This window comes from Arachis hypogaea, chromosome 4 (genome assembly GCF_003086295.3).
Source record: "Arachis hypogaea cultivar Tifrunner chromosome 4, arahy.Tifrunner.gnm2.J5K5, whole genome shotgun sequence".
NCBI lineage: Eukaryota > Viridiplantae > Streptophyta > Magnoliopsida > Fabales > Fabaceae > Arachis > Arachis hypogaea.
The window spans coordinates 65,424,171-65,447,837 of record NC_092039.1 but is presented as its reverse complement, the minus strand read 5'-3'; the positions used below and the strand labels follow the sequence as shown (position 1 = coordinate 65,447,837).

General features: G+C 37.9%; 1 long non-coding RNA gene and 1 other non-coding gene across 2 annotated transcripts; both read right to left on the bottom strand.

Annotated features, from left to right (window-relative positions):
• Positions 1-5,128: 5,128 nt before the first annotated feature.
• Positions 5,129-8,590, bottom strand: LOC112796800 (uncharacterized). The gene is made up of 2 exons (XR_003199397.3): positions 7,850-8,590; positions 5,129-5,582 (listed from the first exon to the last, which is right to left on the bottom strand). It is a non-coding gene; the product is annotated as an uncharacterized lncRNA (long non-coding RNA).
• An 8,106-nt stretch (positions 8,591-16,696) lies between these two features.
• LOC112799082 (small nucleolar RNA R71) lies at positions 16,697-16,800 on the bottom strand. Its single transcript, XR_003200667.1, has one exon. It is a non-coding gene; the product is annotated as a small nucleolar RNA R71 (small nucleolar RNA).
• Between the last annotated feature and the right edge of the window lie 6,867 nt (positions 16,801-23,667).

Genomic DNA, 23,667 nt, shown 5'->3' with positions numbered 1-23,667 from the left:
GTTTGGTGTCTTGTATGTTTTTCTTTTCTTGAAAATTTTTCAAAAATAAGTTCTTGATGTTTATCTTGATCTTCAAAGTGTTCTTGGTGTTCACCTTGACATTCATAGTGTTCTTGCATGCATCATTGGTTTTGATCCAAAATTTTCATGTTTTGGGTCATATTTATGTTTTTCTCTCTCCTCATTAAAAATTCAAAAATAAAAAAAATAGCTTTCCCTTATTTCTCTAATAAATTTCGAAATCTTTGGGTTGACTTAGTCAAAAAAATTTTAAAATTAGTTGTTTCTTGTTAGTCAAGTCAAAATTTCAATTTCAAAAATTTATCTTTTCAAATCTTTTTCATTTTCTCTTAATATTTTCAAAAATTTTAAAATTTGTTTTTCATAATCTTTTTCTTAATTTCATTTCAAATTTTTGAAAACTTCACTAACAATTAATGTGACTAATTCAAAAATTTGAAATTTGTTACTTTTTTGTTAAGAAAGGTCAAATCTTTAAATTCTAGAATCATATCTTTTAGTTTCTTATTAGTAAAGTAATCAATTTTAATTTTAAAAATCAAATCTTTTTCAAAGTTAAATTTCAATCATATCTTTTTTTTATCATATCTTTTCAATCATATCTTTTCAAACATATCTTTTTCAATCATATCTTTTCAAAATTGATTTTCAAATCTTCTTCAACTAACTAATTGACTTTTTGTTTGTTTTACTATTTCTTATCTTTTTCAAAACCACCTAACTACTTTTCTCTCTTTAATTTTCGAAAATCAAATTCCCCTTTTTCAAAAATTCTTTTTTTTAATAAACTAATTGTTTCAAATTTTAATTTTAATTTTATTTCTTCTCTTAATTTTCGAAAATCACTAACCATTTTTCAAAAACAATCTTCGAATTCTCTCTCTCTCATCTCCTTCTATTTATTTATTTATCTACTAAAACTTCTCTTCTACTCATAATTCGAACCCTCTTCTCTTCTCTCTTTGTGTTCAAATTTTTCTTCTTCTATTCTTTTCTTCTTCTACTCACATAAAAAAATCTCTATACTGTGATATAGAGGATTCATCTTCTTTTCTATTCTCTTCTTTTTCATATGAGCAGGAGCAAGGATAAGGACATTCTTGTGGAAGTAAATCCTGAACCTGAAAGGACTCTAAAGAAGAAGCTAAGAGAAGCTAAAACACAACAATACAGAGAAAACCTTACAGAGAATCTCGAAAAAGAAGTAATGGCCGAACCAAACAACAATACAAGGAAGATGCTCGGTGACTTTACTGCACCAAATTTGAACTTACATGGAAGAAGCATCTCAATCCCTACCATTGGAGCAAACAATTTTGAGTTAAAGCATCAATTAGTTTTTCTGATGCAACAGAATTACAAGTTTTATAGACTTCCATCAGAAGATCCTTTTCAGTTCTTAACTGAATTCTTGCAGATCTGTGATACTATTAAGACCAATGGGGTTGATCCGGAGGTCTACAGACTTATGCTTTTCCTTTTGCTGTAAGAGACAGAGCTAGAATATGGTTGGACTCTCAACCTAAAGATAGCATGAACTCTTGGGATAAGCTGGTCACGACTTTCTTAGGCAAGTTCTTTCCTCTTCAAAAGTTGAGCAAGCTTAGAGTGGATGTTCAAACCTTCAGACAGAAAGAAGGTGAATCCCTCTATGAAGCTTGGAAAAAATACAAGTAACTGAGCAAAAAGTGTCCTTCTGACATGCTTTCAGAATGGACCATCCAGGATATATTCTATGATGGTCTGTCTGAATTGTCTAAGATGTCATTGGACCATTCTGTAAGTGGATCTATTCACCTAAAGAAGACGCCTGCAAAAGCTCAGAAACTCATTGACATGGTTGCAAATAACCAGTTCATGTACACTTCTGAAAGGAATCCTGAGTAATGGGACGCCTCAGAGGAAGGGAGTTCTTGAAATTGATGCTCTGAATGCCATATTGGCTCGGAACAAAATGTTGACTCAGCAAGTCAATATGATTTCTCAGAGTCTGAATGAATTGCAAAATGCATCCAACAGTACTAAAGAAGCATCTTCTGGAGAAGAAGCTTATGATCCTGAGAACCCTGCTATGGCAGAGGTGAATTACATGGGTAAAGCCTGGAAACACCTATAATCACTCATGGAGAAATTATCCCAATTTCTCATAGAATGATCAACAAAAGCCCCAACAAGGCTTTAATAAAAGTGGAAGAAATAGGTTTAGTAATAGCAAGCCTTTTCCATCATCCTCTCAGCAACAGACAGAGAATTCTGAGTAGAGTTCCTCTAGCTTAGCAAATATAGTCTCTGATCTATCTAAGGCCACTCTAAGTTTCATGAGTGAAACAAGGTCCTCCATTCAAAATTTAGAGGCACAAGTGGGCCAGCTAAGTAAAAGAGTCACTGAAACTCCTCCTAGTACTCTCCCAAGTAATACAGAAGAGAATCCAAAAAAAGAGTGCAAGGCCATAACCGTACTTGGTGTGGCCGAATACACAAAATAGGAGGAGGACGTAAATTCCAGTGAGAAATACCTCATGGGACGTCCTCTGGATGAGAAAGGAGTTTCCAATTGAGGAACCTAAGGAATCTGAGGCTCACCTAGAGACCATAGAGATTCCATTAAACCTCCTTTTATCATTCATGAGCTCTGATGATTATTCATCTTCTGAAGAAGATAAAGACATTGTTGAAGGGCAAGTTGCCCAGTATTTAGCAGCTCATGAAGCTGAATGCCAAGCTATTTGATAATGAGACTTGGGAGGATGAGCCTCCATTGCTCATTAATGAACTGAATACCTGGGTTCAGCACACTTTACCTCAAAAAAAATAGAATCCTGGTAAATTATTAATTCTCTGTACCATAGGCACCATGACCTTTGAGAAGGCTCTGTGTAACCTGGGGTCAGACATAAACTTAATGCCACTCTCTGTAATGGAGAAATTGGGAATCTTTGAAGTACAGACTGCCAAATTCTCATTAGAGATGGCAGATAAATCCATGAAAAAGGCTTATAGGCAGGTATAGGATGTGCTAGTAAAGGTCAAAGGCCTTTACATCCCTGCTGATTTCAAAATCCTAGACACTGGAAAGGATGAGGATGATTCCATCATCCTTGGAAGACCCTTCCTAGCCACAGCAAAAGCTGTGATTGATGTGGACAGATGAGAGTTAGTCTTTCAATTGAATGAGGACTACCTTGTGTTTAAAACTCAAGGATCTCCCTCTGTAACCATGGAGAGGAAGCAAGAAAAGCTTCTCTCAATGCAGAGTCAAACAAAACCCCTACAGTCAAACTGTAAGTTTGGTGTTGGGAGGCCACAACCAAACTTATATCAAACTCTAAGTTTGGATTTTTACCCCCACATTCAAACTCTAAGTTTGAAGTTGAGAAGTCCCAACAATGCTCTGAACATTTGTAAAGCTCTATCTCCTCCATTTTCTTCTTCTTCCCCTTCTTTCTTTCTTCTTTTGCTTAAGAACGAACAAACATTTTAAGTTTGATATGGTCAAAGTATTGCTTTTTGTTTTTCCATAACCATTTATGGCACCTAAGGCCGGAGAAACCTCTAAAAAGAAGAAAGAAAAGGCAAAAGTTTCTACTTCCGAGTCATGGGAGATGGAGATATTCATCTCAAAGATCCATCAAGACCACTTCTATGAAATTGTGGCCAAGAAGAAGGTGATCCCTGAAGTCCCTTTCATGCTCAAGAATAATAAGTATCCGGAAATCCGACATGAAATTCGAAGAAGAGGTTGGAAAGTTCTTACCAACCCCATTCAACAAGTCGGAATCTTAATGGTTCAAGAGTTCTATGCCAATGCATGGATCACTAGGAACCATGATCAAAGTATGAACCCGAATCCAAAGAATTGGCTTACAATGGTTCGCGAAAAATACTTTGATTTCAATCCGGAAAATGTAAGGTTGGCGTTCCACTTGCCAATAATGCAAGAAAACGCACGCCCCTACACTAGAAGAGTCAACTTTGATCAAAAATTGGACCAAGTCCTCATGGACATATGTGTGGAAAGAGCTCAATGGAAAAGAGACTCAAGAGACAATCCGGTTCAATTGAGAAGACCAGACCTTAAGCCTGTGGCTAGAGGATGGTTGGAGTTCATCCAACGCTCCATCATTCCTACTAGCAACCGATCTGAAGTGACTGTGGATCGGGCCATCATGATCCATAGTATCATAATTGGGGAGGAAGTGAAAGTTCATGAGATCAGACCTCTAGAACTCTACAATGTGACTGACAAGTCCTCCACTTTGGCAAGGTTAACATTTCCTCATCTCATTTTTTTTTTCTTTTCTTTTTTTCTTCTTTTTTTTTTCAAGAACATAATTTATACCAACTCATCAATGCATATGGTTTCTATAATATTACATGAGTATGCATCCCAAATTTCCAAGATTTTTCAACAAGAATAAAACACATTTTCATCAACCCAAGTTTCTCACATCTTCCCCACACTTAAACATCACACACACTCACTAAATTAAACTACTCAAAGATTCAAATAAAGAACATTTCATTATTTTTCGCTTAAGGTTAATGATGTGGCAAAATAAAGAACAAAAGGAGTTATTCATAGGCTCAAAGTGGCAAACAAAGATGAATGAAATGGTAGGCTATTTGGGTTAAGTGAGCTATAAAGAAATAATAGTCTCAATCATATAATTGCATAATCATACAATAAATAATGGATATATAGAATTAAACAAACCAAAGATTGCAATTATATTACAATTATAGAGAAGAGAACACACAAGAATAAAATAAGTGGTCAAATAGTATAACCACACAATAAGGCTCAAAATCTCATAAGTTGTATGTTCTTTAATTCAAAAACCATATTCCACAATGTATGAATCATGCAAGCTTCAAAGAATTTCAACTCAATTCAATTTGAATTTCAATGCCCTTTATAAAAAGTAAGTTTCTTGGAAATTTTATTAAATTGACTAACATTTATTCTATATGTATATAATGTGATTGGATAGAAAAAGTTAAAAAATCCTAAGTTTAATTTCTAATTTCAATCAAAACAAAATAGCAAGTATGTAGGAAATCAAACTAGGTGCAATCATCACATCATCCAAAATCACAATCATAGCTAAAAAACTAAAAAGCATATGTAAAAGCTAAAATTAAAAGCAAAATATCAAAATATGCATAACTACAATATCCTGGTACTTATGCATAACTACAATATAATACTAAGTTATGTACAAACAAAATTAGAAAGTGCAATAAACTAAGAAAGTGCAATAAACTAAGTAAAAAGGTTTTCAAAAGATAAAATATATAGAAAACAACTAAAAAGTATAAAAAGAAACTAAACTAAAAATGTTCAGAACGAAGCTTGTCACCCAAAATGCGCTTGCTAAAGATGCACAACCTCCCCACACTTAAAATGTAACACCGTCCTCGGTGCTCACCATCATGCGGAGTGGAAGGAGTTGTCACTGCATTACCTCTGTTGTTCCGTGCCTCCTCCGGTTCATCACGCTAGGCCTCCTTCGGTTCATTACGCTAGGCCTCCTCCACTTCAGATGCTCATAACCAGAAAGCTAAATCACAATATATATATATATATATATATATATATATATATATATATATGAAGTGAACAAATAATGTATATTTGAATGGAAGCATGCATGAGATTTAAGTTGAAAGCAAACAGAAGCAACCTCCAATCAAATAAATGAATCTAAGAAAGCAAATTTGCTTGTTTATCAAAGAATAAAAGAAGGAAGGAGCATTGTTGCTATGCACAAAGAGAAAGAAAACAGTTAAAAAGTTAAAAGGAAAGTTAGTAGAAAAGGAAAAAGGAGGTTAAAAATTCAGTGAAAAGAAAGAAAAATTAGTTGAAAGAGAAAAGGAAAGTCAAATTTATGTGAGTAAAAAGAAAATAATTAGTTGAAAAAGAAAAGTTAAGAGTTAGGTGAGGAGAAAGAAAAAATTAGTTGAAAAATTAATGTTAGTTGAAAAGAAAAAGAAGGTTAAAAGTTAAAAGTTATGTTAGTAAAAAGGAAAATAGTTAATTGAAAGTGAAAAGAAAAGTTAGATGAAAAAGACAAGCAAAGTTAAAAGTTAGGGAAAGAAAAAGAAAAATTAGTTGAAAAGGAAACAAAGGTAGGAAATCAAGTGAAAAGGAGGAAAAAATTAGTTAAAGAAATGAAAACAAGCAAAAATTCAAAAGTTAGGTGCATAGTCAAAAGTTCCTTGATTCCAAAAAGTTTCAAAAATGTCAAAACAAGCAAGTTTCTATTCACTTTTCAAAAGTTCAAAATGCCAAAACAAGTGATTCACATAAACATGTAGAGCACATAATCAAGCAAGTATTAATCACAAGCAATTGGCATAAGTTGAAATAATTTGGTGTTGGCAAGTCAAAACTTTAATGAACAATGCATATAAATGAAATTCAATCACCAAATTTCAATGAGGCATGAAGGTCACAAGGTTGAGGTAAGAGTTGAAAATTTTATGCACTATGTGACTAAAGGTAATTTAAATATAGAGAAAGTTGAATCAGATTCAATCACCAAATTTCAATGAGGCATGAAGGTCACAAGGTTGAGGTAAGAGTTGAAAATTTTATGCACTAGGTGACTAAAGGTAATTTAAACATAGAGAAAGTAAACAAGTTTATGGTCAATCTGAAAATTCACTTGAACTATTCAATGCATAGAAGTAAATTAGCATCACAAGTAAGCAAAGAAAGTTAGAAGCATGACCAAAACTTGTAAGGAAGCTCAAGAGAAAATTTCCAAACCCATTTAGCAAACAAGATTCTATTGACCCAGAAATCCGTCAAATAGAATCTTGTTGCACCAAAGAAAACAATGTTATTTAATGAAACATGGTTAGGAAAAATCCGGCAGCATTTCAGCAGTAAATTGGCCTATTCCCCAAACTCAAACAATCAATTCAAATTCCATATGATTCATTAACAATTGAAAACACAAAAACCATATATGAGTTCAAACAAATAAGCTAATATTTCAGCAACAAAACATCGAAAAGCAATTTAAACCAAACCAGCCAGCAACAAACAACATTCTTTCTTTGAACAAGGAACAAAAATACTGGCTTAAGATACAGCACCCAAAACAGCACAATGAACAAAGATAATGGATTCAGGCAGCATTATCCATCAAATCAGAAATTTAGCATCAATGAAAGGAAACATTAGCAGCCTATTGCAGCCGTTCAGCAGAAAATCAATTAATCAAATTGTAATTCAAACTCAAGAATAGCATGAAAGCATGATTAATTATCCGGCAAGCAAACCTAATCAAGGCAAACCAAACTGCAGGCTTCAACAATTTTAGCCGCAATGTTGTCAATGGAACCAGTTTCAATCCACACATACCCACATATTCAACACAATTCCAGCAACAATAATTCAACACTCCCAACAGCAATAACAGTTTTGACTCAGACATTGAGCACAAATCATCACTGCACAAGCAAAACCATTAACAATGTCTAGCAACTGGTTCACTCCAAACAGCCATGAACAAAAGCACAGCAGCAAGAAACAGGGGTGCAGAAGAATCAGACAAGCCAAATTAACACAGGGCAAGTCATTACCAGCAACAGAGAAGCCAGGTAAAACCAGTAAAACAGCAACATTTCCAAACACCAGCATTATTCAAAAGAAACCTAAATCCACTATCCAGCTCAGATTCTCTAACACCCTAATCAACTAAACATGCATCTCTAACTAACCTAATTTAACAAGAATTAAACTAATTACTCAATCCTAACTCAACAAAAACGAAAATTAACAAAAGAAACCAGAACAAAATGGAAACAGGGGTTGAACCTGGGAGAAGCAGAAACAGAAATGGAGCTGGACAGGGAAGAAAAGCGGGGCAAGGCAATCTCGGCCCAGAGGCGGCGGCTCAATCAGTGGCGCAGTGGCGCCAACTGGAGAAGCGAACACAGGGGCTGAGACAGGATTCCCTGTCCTGGCCTTCGACTATAGTGACGAAGATGGAGTAAGGGGGAAATGTGGAGCTCGCGAGTGGAAGAGGAAAGGGTGGTAGTGAGCTGTGACGCTGGCGATGCGGAGGTCCTAGCGTAGTGGCGATTCGCGGAGGTGCGGATGAACGGCAGGGACGGCGGCGCTAGGGTTTGGACAGGGGGACGATGGCAGGGATGTGAGTCAGGCTTCAACGAAGAGAGTGATGAAGAAGGAGTGATGGTCTGGTTGTTGTGGTGACCCCGCGGTTGTTGCGGTGAAGCAGAGGGAGGAGGGAACGGGGGCAAGAAGAGAGAGAAACGGGAGAACAGAAAGAAAGAAGAAGGGAAAGGGGAGGGTGACGGCGGCTCGTCGTCGGTGTCGCTGTGGTGGCAAGGAAGATTGTGGGTGTTGAATGGCTCAGAGAATACACAATAGGAAAAGAGAAGGGAAGGAAGAGTAGGGGGAAAGGGATGCAGACGCACCAACTATGCGGGTGCTGCCAGCAGAGGCCATGTTTTGGAGTGTGCGTACCCACCATCACCGTACGCGACGCACGACGTGAATTTTTTTTTTTTTTTTCATAACAGAAATTCACCAACATTCTAAAATAATATAAACAAAAAAAATTAACAAAAATATGTAATTATTTATATTAATTTTAAAATTAATCCAAAATTTTATTTTTCAAATCAAAATCATAAACTATTCAAAATATTTTTAATAGGCACAAACAAAAATTTATTTAAATTCAATCATCTAAAAACTAATTCAAAATTTTAAATATGTAATTCAAGGAAAAAAGGTAATTTAAAACAAAATTACTAACTATTCACATATGCATTTTAAAACAAAAATTTATTAAAGTGAACTAACAACCAAGAAACATATTTACAAACAAAAACAAACAACCAATCAAAACCAAACTATTCACATATTCACATATTAACAATATGCAACACTGTAACACTATTTCAATCCCCGGCAACGGCGTCAAATTTGACGATGGCCAAATTGCATAGGTTAAGAATTTTATCTCAAAATAGAATTGGCGTTGTAAGTATAGCCCTAACCCAACAATTTGACCATCAATCAAATATTAAATTCAATACAAAATAACCGGAAGTTTTAAATCCCGGGTCGTTCTCCCTAGGAATTGCAATGAAAGTGCTCCATTATTAGCTATGAGGAAATGGGGTTGGATGATGGCAATTGGCAAGAAATTAAAGTGCAAGAAAGTAAATAAGCATGTAAGGAAATTAAAACTCAAAGCAAGCAATATCAAAAATAGAATTCAAGTGACAAAAAGGACTCTTGGCAATGATTGGGGAATTGAGGATTCCTATCATAATCATAGACCACAAACATGAAAATTGCTAAGACGTAATCTCAATTAGTCTATTCTAACATCGAGAGTAAGTCAAAAGGGCATAATTAATCTCAATCCACAAGTCCTAATCAACTCACTAATTAACTTAGTGAAAGATTAGCATTAGTGGAAACCAAACTAACTAACAATCCTAATCACAATATCGAATGGACATCTATGACTCAAGGTCACCCAATTATCTAATTCCAAGCCAAGAGTGTGAAAAGCTAAGCAAAAGCAAAATGAGACATTTTATCAAACACCTAACATGCATAAAAGGAAATATGTCATAAATTGCAATAAAAATAAATTCTATAACTACCAATTACATGAAATTGAAAATAACAACTCAAATGAACATCAAAGAAACATAAACATCAAAATTGCATTAAAGGAAATTAAAAGTGACAAGTGTGTTCATACAACTAAAATGCATAAAAGAGAAATTAACAAAGGAAACAAAGAGAGTAAAGGCAATATAACAAGAAAATATAAATGAAGCTACAATTAAACAAGAATTAAAGAGAGAATAAAGATAAAAACCCAAATTCTAGAGAGAAGGGGGAGCTTCTCTCTCTAGAGAATGACCTAAAACATGATAAAACCTAAACCTAAGTGATCCCCCCTTCATTCCTCTTCAATTTGGCTTGAAATAGCTTCAGAAATGAGTTGAATTGGGTTTTGGGGACCCAGAAATTGCCTCCATTGATTTTCAGTTAATGAGCTCACATGCCAGGACCTGTGCGGACACACAGATGTGTGCGTCCGCACACTTGCTATTTTCTGACCTATGTGTTTGCACAAATTGTGTGTGTATGCACACTTCAACTTAGTCCATTATAGCAAATTATATATCATTTCGAAGCCCCAGACGTTAGCTTTCCAATGCCGGTGGAACCGCCTCATTTGAACCTTTGTAGCTCAAGTTATGACCAATTTCGTACAAAGAGGTCGGGGTTGGCACCTTTACAAATCCTTCATTTCTTGAATTCTCCCATTTTGCATGCTTTACTTCCACTTCTTTAATCCGTACTTGCCTTGTAAACCTGAAATTACTCAACAAACACATCAAGGCATCAAATGGAATTAAAGTGAATAAAATTTAGCAATTATAAAGCTTAAAAAGCATGTTTTCACTTTCAAGTATAAATTTAGGGAGAAATTATGAAACTATGCTATTTTAATGGATGAATACAAGAAAAGTTGATGAAATCCACCAAATTAGAGCAAATAAATATCATAAAATATGGATTTATCAAGACACTCACGACAAAACAACATGTATAGGGGCAAATCTGAGAGAAGACTTAAAGGAACTACTAATAAAGCTCCTAAAGGATAACTCCGACCTCGTTACATGGAAAGCTGCCGATATGGCCGGTATTGATCCCGGACTAATGTGCCACAAATTAGCCGTATATCTAGGGTCTCGGCCAGTACAACAGAAATATCGGAAACTCGGCCTAGAAAGGTCGCAAGATGTAGAGGAGCAGGTACGGGCCTTGTTGGAGGCAGGATTCATAAGGGAGGTAAAATATCCATTGTGGCTGGTCAATGTAGTATTGGTCAAAAAGTCAAATGAGAAATGGCGGATGTGCACTTATTACACCAACCTCAACAAAGCCTGCCCAAAGGATCCTTATCCACTCCCAAACATAGACACACTAGTTGACGCTTCGTCAGGCTATCAGTACCTCTCCTTCATGGACGCTTATTCGGGATACAACCAAATCCCAATGTATCAACCCGACCAGGAGAAAACATCATTCTTAACCCAAAAAGCAAACTCCTGCTACATAGTTATGCCCTTCAGACTCAAGAACGCAGGGGCTACATACCAAAGACTGATGAACAAAGTCTTTGCCAACCATATTGGGAAGCAAATGAAAGTTTATGTCGATGACATGTTGGTAAAGACACAAAGGGAGGAAACGTTGCTCTCCGACCTCACTGAAGTGTTTAGTACCATAAGAAAGCATGGAATGAGACTTAATCACGCAAAATGCACTTTCACAGTAGAAGCTGGCAAATTCTTGGGATTCATGCTCACCCAAAGAGGAATTGAAGCAAACCCAGATAAGTGTCATGCCATACTTCGCATGAAAAGTCCGACCTGTGTCAAAGAGGTCCAGCAGCTTAATGGAAGACTAGCGGCTCTGTCTAGGTTTCTAGCTGGATCAACCTTAAGATCCCTCCCCTTCTATGCAACATTAAGGAAGGGAAAGAGGTTTGAGTGGACCCCAGAATGCGAACAAGCCTTCCAAGATTTCAAGAAATTTCTGGGGCAACCACCTGTCCTTACTCGGCCTCGAGAAGGCGAAGAACTCATACTATACCTCGCCGTAGGAAGCCGGGCAATAGCTTCGGCACTAGTCAGAGAAGATGAAAGTGCGCAACAACCCATCCACTTCATCAGTAAGGCTCTACAAGGGGCTGAACTAAACTATGCAAAAATATAAAAGTCCGCCTATGCCCTCATACTCACTTCTCAACGACTCCGCCCATACTTCCAAGCTCACACCATCAGAGTACGGACTAACCAGCCCATAAAAGGTATTTTACAGAGAATAGATTTAGCTGGAAGAATCCTACAATGGGCTATTGAGTTATGATAATTTAACCTCAAATATGAAGCTCGGACAGCTATTAAGTCACAGTATCTGGCCGACTTCATCACAGAATACACTGACACCCCGGGTATTCCCATAGAATGGAATCTCTACGTGGACGGCTCCTCGAACAAAATTGGGAGTGGCGTAGCCGTAACTATAGAGAGTGATCAGGGAACCCAAATTGAGCTCTCATTAAAGTTCAAGTTCCCTGCCTCAAATAACCAAGCTTAATACGAGGAACTACTGGCTGGTATGAGGCTGGCTAAGGAGGTGGGAGTTCAAAAACTTATCATCTTCAGTGACTCACAGGTAATCACCTCGCAAATAGAGGGAAGCTATCAAGCTAAGGATCCCACCATGAAAAAATATCTGGACAAAACCAGAAAATAGCTCGGACAATTTAAGGGATATGAGGTCCGACATATACCCCGGGAACAAAATGCCCGAGCTGATGCACTTTCAAAACTAGCCAGCACCAAACCAGCACGAAATAATAGAAGCCTCATCCAAGAAACACTGCAATGTCCATCGATCTAGGAGGAAGAGAAGATCCTAGCCATATCAGAACAGGATCAAGGATGAATAACTCCCATAATCAACTACCTCAAGTCTAAAACGCTCCCCACAGACAAAAAAGAGGCGAAAAGGTTAGTACGAGAAGCACAGTACTACACCATAGTGAACGACATCTTATATAGGAGAGGGATTTCAGCACCCCTCCTAAAATGTGTCTCGACTTCCGCTACAAGGGAAGTCCTCAAGGAAGTTTACAGTGGCATGTGCGGCAACCACCTTGGGGCACGAGCTCTTTCCAAAAACGTACTTCGAGCTGGTTTTTACTGGCCGGCTGATGAGCGGATAATTTATACGCTTTTTGGCATTGTTTTCATATAGTTTTTAGTAAGTTTGAGCTACTTTTAGGGATGTTTTCATTAGTTTTTATGTTAAATTCACATTTCTGGACTTTACTATGAGTTTGTGTGTTTTTCTGTGATTTCAGGTAAATTCTGACTGAAATTGAGGGATTTGAGCAAAACTCTGAAGAAGGCTAACAAAAGGACTGCTGATGCTGTTGGATTCTGACCTCCCTGCACTCGAAATGGATTTTCTGGAGCTACAGAACTCCAATTGGCGCGCTCTCAACGGCCTTGGAAAGTAGACATCTAGAGCTTTCCAGCAATATATAATAGTCCATACTTTATTCGAAGAATGACGACGTAACTTGGCGTTGAACGCCAAGTACACGCTGCTGTCTGGAGTAAAACGCCAGAAAAACGTCATGATCCGGAGTTGAACGCCCAAAACACGTCATAACCTGAAGTTTGACGCCAAGAAATGCCTCTACACGTGAATTCATCAAGCTCAGCCCAAGCACACACCAAGTGGGCCCCGGAAGTGGATTTATGCATCAATTACTTACTCATGTAAACCCTAGAAGCTAGTCTAATATATATAGGACATTTATCTATTGTATTAGACATCTTTTGACCACTTTAAGTCTTTCATTATTCGGTCACTTGATCATGGAGAGGGCTGGCCATTCGGCCATGCCTGAACCTTTTGCTTATGTATTTTCAACGGTGGAGTTTCTGCACACCATAGATTAAGGGTGTGGAGCTCTGCTGTACCTCAAGTATTAATGAAATTTTATCTTCTTTTATTCAATTCTCTCTTATTCTTATTCCAAGATATTCATTCGTACCCAAGAACATGATGAATGTAATGAGTTCAATTACCCTCATTATCATTCTCAATTATGAACGCGCGTGATTGACAACCACTTACGTTCTACATGCAACAGAGCTTGAATGCATATCTCTTAGATTCCCCAACAGAATCTTCGTGGTATAAGTTAGATAGTTGGCGGCATTCATCTGGATCCGGAAAGTCCAACCTTGTCTGTGGTGTTCCGAGTAGGATCCTGGGAGTCCGGAAAGTCCAACCTTGTCTGTGGTGTTCCGAGTAGGATTCCGATCATGAGTGACCGTGACGTGCTTCAAACTTTAACCTGCTGGGCGTTGGTGACAGACGCAAAAGAGGGATTCTATTCCAGTAGGAGCGGGAACCAACCGGTGATTAGCCGTACTGTGACAGAGTGCGTTAGCATAGTTTTCACTGCGAGGATGGGATGTAGCCATCAGCCATGGGTGATGCCTCCAGACTGGTTAGCTGTGCGAGTGACAGCCGCACAGGTTATTTCCCCGTGAGGAATGAAAGTAGCCACAGTTGATGGTGAACCCCAATACAAAGCTTGCCATGGAAAGGAGTAAGAAGGATTGAGTAGAAGCAATGGAAGAGCAGGCATCCTTGAGCCATGCAGCAGCTGTATATACTTAAAAGATACCTCTACTAATGAATCTGCATAAGTGTTCTATCCCTTTTATTATTTATTTCTTTTTATTATTCCTATCCTCAAACCCATAAATAATGTTTAATTTGCCTGACTGAGATTTACAAGGTGACCATAGCTTGCTTCATACCAACAATCTCTGTGGATTCGACCCTTACTCACGTAAGGTTATTACTTGGACGACCCAGTACACTTGCTGGTTAGTTGAACGAGATTGTGAAGAAAATAAACAATGCCCTCAGAGTATACATCTTTTATAAATCCAATTACAAGAAAAAAGGGAATCACAATTTCGTCCACCAAGTTTTTGGCGCCGTTGCCGGGGATTGTTCGAGTATGGACAACTGACGGTTCATCTTGTTGCTCAGATTAGGTAATTTTCTTTTCAAAAATCTTTTTCAAAATTTTTCTTTTATTTTTCGTTTTCCCAAAAATGTTTTTCGAAAAATTTTTTTAAAAAAATACAAAAAAATTAGAAAATCATAAAAATCAAAAATATTTTGTGTTTCTTGTTTGAGTCTTGTGTTAATTTTTAAGTTTGGTGTCAATTGCATGCTTTTAAAATTTTTCTTGCATTGTTTTCGAAAATTCATGCATTCATAGTGTTCTTCATGATCTTCAAGTTGTTCTTGACAAGTCCTCTTGTTTGATCTTGATGATTTCTTGTTTTGTGTCTTTTGTTGTTTTTCATGTGCATTTTTGCATTCATAATTTTCATGCATTAAAGATTTCTAAGTTTGGTGTCTTGCATGTTTTCTTTGCATCAAAAATTTTTCAAAATTATGTTCTTGATGTTCATCATGATCTTCATAGTGTTCTTGGTGTTCATCTTGACATTCATAGCATTCTTGCATGCATCTTGTGTCTTGATCCAAAATTTTCATGTTTTGGGTCATTTTTGTGTTTTTCATTCAATATTTAAAAATCAAAAATATCTTTTCCTTATTTTCCTCCAAAATTTCAAAATTTTGGGTTGACTTGGTCAAAAATTTTTAAAAATTAGTTGTTTCTTACAAGTCAAGTCAAAATTTCAATTTTAAAAATCTTATCTTTTCAAAATCTTTTTTCAAAAATCATATCTTTTTCATTTTTTTTAATTTTCGAAAATTTCAAAAATATTTTTCAAAATATTTTCAAAATCTTTTTCTTATCTTTTTATCCAATTTTCGAAAAATTAGCTAACAATTAATGTGATTGGTTCAAAAATTTGAAGTTTGTTACTTTCTTGTTAAGAAAGGTTCAATCTTTAAATTCTAGAATCTTATCTTGTAGTTTCTTGTTAGTTAAGTAATTTTTAAAATTAAATCTTTTTTTTCAAATATCTTTTTCAAATATATCTTTTTATCTTTTATCTTATCTTTTCAAAAATTTTATCTTTTTCAAAATTTGATTTCAAAATATCTTATCTAACCTCCTATCTTCTTATCTTTTTCAAAATTTGATTTCAAATCTTTTTCAATCAACTAACTAACTCCTTGTTTGTTTCTTATCTTTTTCAAAACCACCTAACTACTTTTCCCTCTCTAAATTTTCGAAAATTCTCCCCCTCTTTTTCAAAAATTCTTTTTAATTGTTTTAAATTCTAATTTTAATCTCATCTCATCTTTAATTTTCGAAAATCACTAACCATTTTTTAAAAATTATTTTCAAAAATTTCTCTTCTCTTTTCTTATTCTATTTAATTATTTAATTACTAACACTTCTCTTCACCTCTCTTCATCCAAATCCGAACCTCCTCCTTCATTCTTCTACCCCTTTCTTCTTCTACTAACATAAAGGAATCTCTATACTGTGACATAGAGTATTCCTCTTTCTTTTCTTGTTTTCTTCTCTTTCTTATGAGCAGGAACAAGGAAAAGGGCACTCTTGTTGAAGTTGATCCAGAACCTGAAAGGACTCTGAAGAGAAAATTAAGAGAAGCTAAATTACAACAATCCAGAAACAACCTTTCAGAAATTTTCGAACAAGAGAAGGAGATGGCAGCCGAAAATAATAATAATAATAATGCAAGGAGAATGCTTGGTGACTTCACAAAGCCAACATCCAAGTTTGATGGAAGAAGCATCTCCATTCCTGCCATTGGAGCCAATAACTTTGAGCTTAAGCCTCAACTAGTTGCATTAATGCAACAAAACTGCAAGTTTTATGGACTTCCATCTGAAGATCCTTATCAGTTCTTAACTGAATTCTTGTAGGTCTGTGATACTGTAAAGACGAATGGAGTTAATCCTGAAGTCCACAGACTTATGCTTTTCCCTTTTGCTGTAAGAGACAGAGCTAGAATATGGTTGGATTCACAACCTAAGGATAGCCTGGACTCCTGGGATAAGCTGGTCACTGCCTTCTTAGATAAATTCTTTCCTCCTCAAAAGCTGAGCAAGCTGAGAGTGGATGTTCAAACTTTCAAACAAAAAGATGGTGAATCCCTCTATGAAGCTTGGGAAAGATACAAGCAGCTGACCAAGAGATGTCCATCTGACATGTTTTCAGAATGGACCCTATTAGATATATTCTATTATGGTCTCTCTGAATTTTCGAAAATGTCACTGGATCATTCTGCAGGTGGATCTATCCACCTGAAGAAAACGCCTGAAGAGGCTCAAGAACTCATTGACATGGTTGCAAACAACCAGTTCATGTACACCTCTGAGAGGAATTCCGTGAATAATGGGGTCCCTCAGAAGAAAGGAGTTCTTGAAATTGATGCTCTGAATGCCATACTGGCTCAGAACAAAGTGTTGACTCAACAGGTCAACATGATCTCTCAAAATCTGAATGGATTGCAACATGCATCTAACAGTACTAGAGAGGCAGCTTCTGAAGAAGCTTATGATCCTGAGAACCCTGCCATGGCAGAGGTTAATTATCTGGGTGAACCATATGGAAATACCTATAACCCATCATGGAGAAATCATCCAAATTTTTCCTGGAAGGATCAACAAAAACCTCAACAAGGTTTTAACAATGGTGGACGCAATAGGCTGAATCATAGTAAGCCATATCCATCATCTTCTCAGCAACAGACAGAGAACTCTGAACAAAATAATTCTAATTTAGCTAATATAGTCTCTGATCTGTCAAAGGCCACCTTCAGTTTCATGAATGAAACAAGATCCTCCATTAGAAATTTGGAGGCACAAGTAGGCCAGCTGAGTAAGAAAGTTATTGAAACTCCTCCCAGTATTCTCCCAAGTAATACAGAAGAGAATCCAAAAGGAGAGTGCAAAGCCATTGACTTAGTCAACATGGCCGAAAGCACAAAGGAGGAGGAGGACGAAAATCCTAGTGAGAAAGAACTCCTGGGACGTCCTCCAAGCAAGAAGGAGCTTCCTAATAAGGATCCTGAGGAATCTGAGGCTCACACAGAGACCATAGAGATTCCACTAAATCTCCTTCTGCCATTCATGAGCTCTGACTATTATTCATCCTCTGAAGAGGATGAAGATGTGACTGGAGAGCAAGTTGCTCAATATCTAGGAGCTATCATGAAGCTGAATGCCAAGTTATTTGGTAATGAGACTTGGGTAAGTGAACCTCCTTTGCTCATTAGTGATCTGGATACTTGGATTCAGGAAACTCTACCTCAAAAGAGACAAGATCCTGGCAAGTTCTTGATACCTTGCACCATTGGCACCATGAGCTTTGAGAAAGCTCTATGTGATCTTGGGTCAGGGATAAACCTTATGCCACTCTCTGTAATGGAGAAGCTAGGGATCATTGAGGTGCAACCTGCCTTGTTCTCATTACAATTGGCAGATAAATCCATGAGAGAAGCTCATGGGATAGTAAAGGACGTGCTAGTAAAAGTTGAAGACTTTTACATCCCTGCTGATTTCCTAATCCTAGATACTAGGAAGGAAGATGATGAATGCATCATCCTAGGAAGACCTTTCCTAGCCACAGCAGAAGCTGTGATAGATGTAAACAGAGGAGAGTTAGTCCTTCAATTGAATGGAGAATACCTTGTGTTTCAAGCACATGGCAATCCCTCTGTGACAAAAGAGAGTAAGCATGAAGAGCTTCTCTCAGTTCAAAGTCAAGAAGAGCCCACACAGTCAAACTCTAAGTTTGGTGTTGTGAAGCCACAACCAAACTCTAAGTTTGGTGTTCAAGCCCCATATCCAAACTCTAAGTTTGGTGTTGGGACTAGACAACATTGACTTGATTGCTCTGTGGCTCCATGAGAGCCACTGTCAAGCTATTGACATTAAAGAAGCGCTTGTTGGGAGGCAACCCAATTTTATTTATCTAATTTTATTTTATTTTGTTTCTTTGTTATTTTTGTGTTTAATTAGGTACATAATCATGAGGAGTCACGAAAAAATCAAAAAAATTAAAAACAGAGTCAAAAACAGAAGAAAAAAATTTTTCACCCTGGAGGACGCACGGGCCGGCGTTCAGCGCCCAGAAGATGCATCTGGCGGGCGTTCAATGCCAGAACAGAGCATCTTCCTGGCGCTGAACGCCCAAAACAAGCAACATCCTGGCGTTTAACGCCAGGATGCGCACGCAGAGGACAATCTGGCGCTGAACGCCAGAAACAAGCTTGAAGCTGGCGTTCAACGCCAGAATCAAGCATCACATGGGCGTTTAACGCCCAGAACATGCACCAATGGGCGTTTGAACGCCAGAATGGTGCATGAAGGCAATTTACACGCCTATAGGGTGAAGGAATGGTATTTCTTTTCACCTCAGGACCTGTGGACCCCACAGGATCCCCACCTCAGGACCTGTGGACCCCACAGGATCCCCACCTCAGGACCTGTGGACCCCACAGGATCCCCACCTACCTTTTCTTTTAATCCTATTCACACTCTCCTAATCCAAATCTCATTCTCAATGTCACCCTTCCCAAAAACCTTCACCAATCACATCAATTTCTCTTCCCAATTACCCCATGCACCATTCACATCAACCTCCTCTTCCCCATAAACCCCACCTACCCCCATTACATTCAAATTCAATTTCCCACCCATTCCCACCCAAAATGGCCGAAACCTAACCCTCCCCCCTCCCTATAAATACCTCCCTTTTCTTCTTCATTTTCACACAACATAACCCCTTCTTCTCTACATAGCCGAACCCCCCTTCTCCCTCTCTACTCACATTTTCTTCTTCTTCTTCTTCTACTCTTCTTTTCTTTTTGCTCGAGGACGAGAAAATTTTAAGTTTGGTGTGGTAAAAAGCCTAGCTTTTTATTTTTTTTTTCACCATCAATGGCACCCAAGACCGGAGTTTCCTCAAGAAAAGGAAAAGGGAAGGTAAAAGCTTCCACTTCCGAATCATGGGAAAAGGAGAGATTCATCTCCAAGAGCCACCAAGACCACTTCTATGATGTTGTGGCAAAGAAGAGGGTGATCCCTGAGGTCCCCTTCAAGCTCAAAAAGAATGAGTATCCGGAAATCCGACATGAGATCCAAAGAAGAGGGTGGGAAGTCATAACCAACCCCATGCAACAAGTCGGATTATTGATGGTTCAAGAGTTCTATGCTAATGCATGGATCACTAGGAACCATGATCAAAGTATGAACCCGAATCCAAAGAACTATCTCACAATGGTTCGGGGGAAATACTTAGATTTCAGTCCGGAAAATGTGAGGTTGGCGTTTCATCTACCCATGATGCAAGGTGATGAACGCCCCTACACAAGGAGGGTCAACTTCAATCAAAGGTTGGACCAAGTCCTAATGGACATTTGTGTGGAAGGCGCCCAATGGAGAGTAGACTCCAAAGGCAAACCAGTCCAACTAAGAAGACTGGACCTTAAGCCTGTAGCTAGAGGATGGCTGGAGTTCATCCAAAGATCCATCATCCCTACAAGCAACCGATCTGAAGTTACTGTGGATCGGGCAATCATGATTCATAGCATCATGATTGGAGAGGAAGTAGAGGTTCATGAAGTCATAGCCAATGAACTCTACAAAATAGCTGACAAGCCTTCATACATGGCACGGCTAGCCTTCCCCCACCTCATATGCCATCTATGTTATTCAGCTGGAGTTATCATAGATGGAGATGTCTCCATTGAAGAAGACAAGCCCATCACCAAGAAAAGGATGGAGCAAACAAGGGAAGTCCCTCACGGCCCCCAAGGAGAACATGAGGAAGTTCATCAACAAATGCCTCATGGAATGCACTTTCCTCCCAACAACTATTGGGAGCAACTCAGTACCTCCTTAGAAGACTTGAGCCAAAACGTGGAACAACTAAAGGTGGAACACCATGAACACGCCCTCACTCTCCAAGAAATAAGAGAAGATCAAAGAGCTATGAGAGAGGAGCAACAAAGGCAAGGAAGGGACATAGAAGAGTTGAAGAACATCATTGGTCCTTCAAGAAGAAGACGCCACTAGAGGTGGATTCATTCCTTGTTCTTTATTTTCTTTCTGTTTTCGGTTTTTAAGTGTTATGTTTATCTATGTTTTTGTGTCTCTACTTCATGATCATTAGTGTGTAACCATGCCTTAAAGCTATGAATAAAATCCATTAGTCTTTCACCTCTCTTAAAAGAAAAATGTTTTAATTCAAAAGAACAAGAAGTACATAATTTTCGAAATTATTAGTGAATTTAATTTAATTATATTGATGTGGTGGCAATAATTTTTGTTTTCTGAATGAATGCTTGAACAGTGCATATTTTTTGATCTTGTTGTTTATGAGTGTTAAAATTGTTGGCTCTTGAAAGAATGATGAACAAAGAGAAATGTTATTGATGAACTGAAAAATTCATGAATTGATTCTTGAAGCAAGAAAAAGCAGTGAAAAAGAAAAAAAAAGTGGCGAAAAAAAAAATAAAATAGAAAGAAAAAGCAAGCAGAAAAAGCCAATAGCCCTTAAAACCAAAAGGCAAGGGTAGCAAGGATCCAAGGCTTTGAGCATCAATGGATAGGAGGGCCCAAGGAAATAAAATCCAGGCCTAAGCGGCTAAATCAAGCTGTCCCTAACCATGTGCTTGTGTCATGAAGGTCCAAGTGAAAAGCTTGAGACTGAGTGGTTAAAGTCGTGATCCAAAGCAAAAGAGTGTGCTTAAGAGCTCTGGACACCACTAACTGGGGACTTTAGCAAAGCTGAGTCACAATCTGAAAAGGTTCACCCAGTTATGTGTCTGTGGCATTTGTGTATCCGGTGGTAATACTGGAAGACAAAGTGCTTAGGGCCACAGCCAAGACTTATAAAGTAGCTGTGTTCAAGAATCAACATGCCTAACTAGGAAAGTCAATAACACTATCTGAAATTCTAAGTTCCTAGAGAAGCCAATCACTCTAAACTTCAAAGGAAAAAGTGAGATGCCAAAACTGTTCAGAAGCAAAAAGCTACAAGTCCCGCTCATCTAATTAAATTAATATTCATTGATATTTTGGACTTTATAGTATATTCTCTTCTTTTTATCCTATTTGATTTTCAGTTGCTTGGGGACAAGCAACAATTTAAGTTTGGTGTTGTGATGAGCGGATAATTTATACGCTTTTTGGCATTGTTTTCATATAGCTTTTAGTAAGTTTGAGCTACTTTTAGGGATGTTTTCATTAGTTTTTATGTTAAATTCACATTTCTGGACTTTACTATGAGTTTGTGTGTTTTTCTGTGATTTCAGGTAAATTCTGACTGAAATTGAGGGATTTGAGCAAAACTCTGAAGAAGACTAACAAAAGGACTGCTGATGCTGTTGGATTCTGACCTCCCTGCACTCGAAATGGATTTTCTGGAGCTACAGAACTCCAATTGGCGCGCTCTCAACGGCGTTGGAAAGTAGACATCCAGAGCTTTCCAGCAATATATAATAGTCCATACTTTATTCGAAGAATGACGACGTAACTTGGCGTTGAACGCCAAGTACACGCTGCTGTCTGGAGTAAAACGCCAGAAAAACGTCATGATCCGGAGTTGAACGCCCAAAACACGTCATAACCTGAAGTTTGACGCCAAGAAATGCCTCTACACGTGAATTCATCAAGCTCAGCCCAAGCACACACCAAGTGGGCCCCGGAAGTGGATTTATGCATCAATTACTTACTCATGTAAACCCTAGAAGCTAGTCTAATATATATAGGACATTTATCTATTGTATTAGACATCTTTTGACCACTTTAAGTCTTTCATTATTCGGTCACTTGATCATGGAGAGGGCTGGCCATTCGGCCATGCCTGAACCTTTTGCTTATGTATTTTCAACGGTGGAGTTTCTGCACACCATAGATTAAGGGTGTGGAGCTCTGCTGTACCTCAAGTATTAATGAAATTCTATCTTCTTTTATTCAATTCTCTCTTATTCTTATTCCAAGATATTCATTCGTACCCAAGAACATGATGAATGTAATGAGTTCAATTACCCTCATTATCATTCTCAATTATGAACGCGCGTGATTGACAACCACTTACGTTCTACATGCAACAGAGCTTGAATGCATATCTCTTAGATTCCCCAACAGAATCTTCGTGGTATAAGTTAGATAGTTGGCGGCATTCATCTGGATCCGGAAAGTCCAACCTTGTCTGTGGTGTTCCGAGTAGGATCCTGGGAGTCCGGAAAGTCCAACCTTGTCTGTGGTGTTCCGAGTAGGATTCCGATCATGAGTGACCGTGACGTGCTTCAAACTTTAACCTGCTGGGCGTTGGTGACAGACGCAAAAGAGGGATTCTATTCCAGTAGGAGCGGGAACCAACCGGTGATTAGCCGTACTGTGACAGAGTGCGTTAGCATAGTTTTCACTGCGAGGATGGGATGTAGCCATCAGCCATGGGTGATGCCTCCAGACTGGTTAGCTGTGCGAGTGACAGCCGCACAGGTTATTTCCCCGTGAGGAATGAAAGTAGCCACAGTTGATGGTGAACCCCAATACAAAGCTTGCCATGGAAAGGAGTAAGAAGGATTGAGTAGAAGCAATGGAAGAGCAGGCATCCTTGAGCCATGCAGCAGCTGTATATACTTAAAAGATACCTCTACTAATGAATCTGCATAAGTGTTCTATCCCTTTTATTATTTATTTCTTTTTATTATTCCTATCCTCAAACCCATAAATAATGTTTAATTTGCCTGACTGAGATTTACAAGGTGACCATAGCTTGCTTCATACCAACAATCTCTGTGGATTCGACCCTTACTCACGTAAGGTTATTACTTGGACGACCCAGTACACTTGCTGGTTAGTTGAACGAGATTGTGAAGAAAATAAACAATGCCCTCAGAGTATACATCTTTTATAAATCCAATTACAAGAAAAAAGGGAATCACAATTTCGTCCACCACCGGCCTTGCAAAAGGAAGCCATAGAGTTCATCAAGACATGTCCACCATGTCAGAAGCACGGCAACTTCCATATAACCCCACCCAAAGATCTCATTTGTGTTA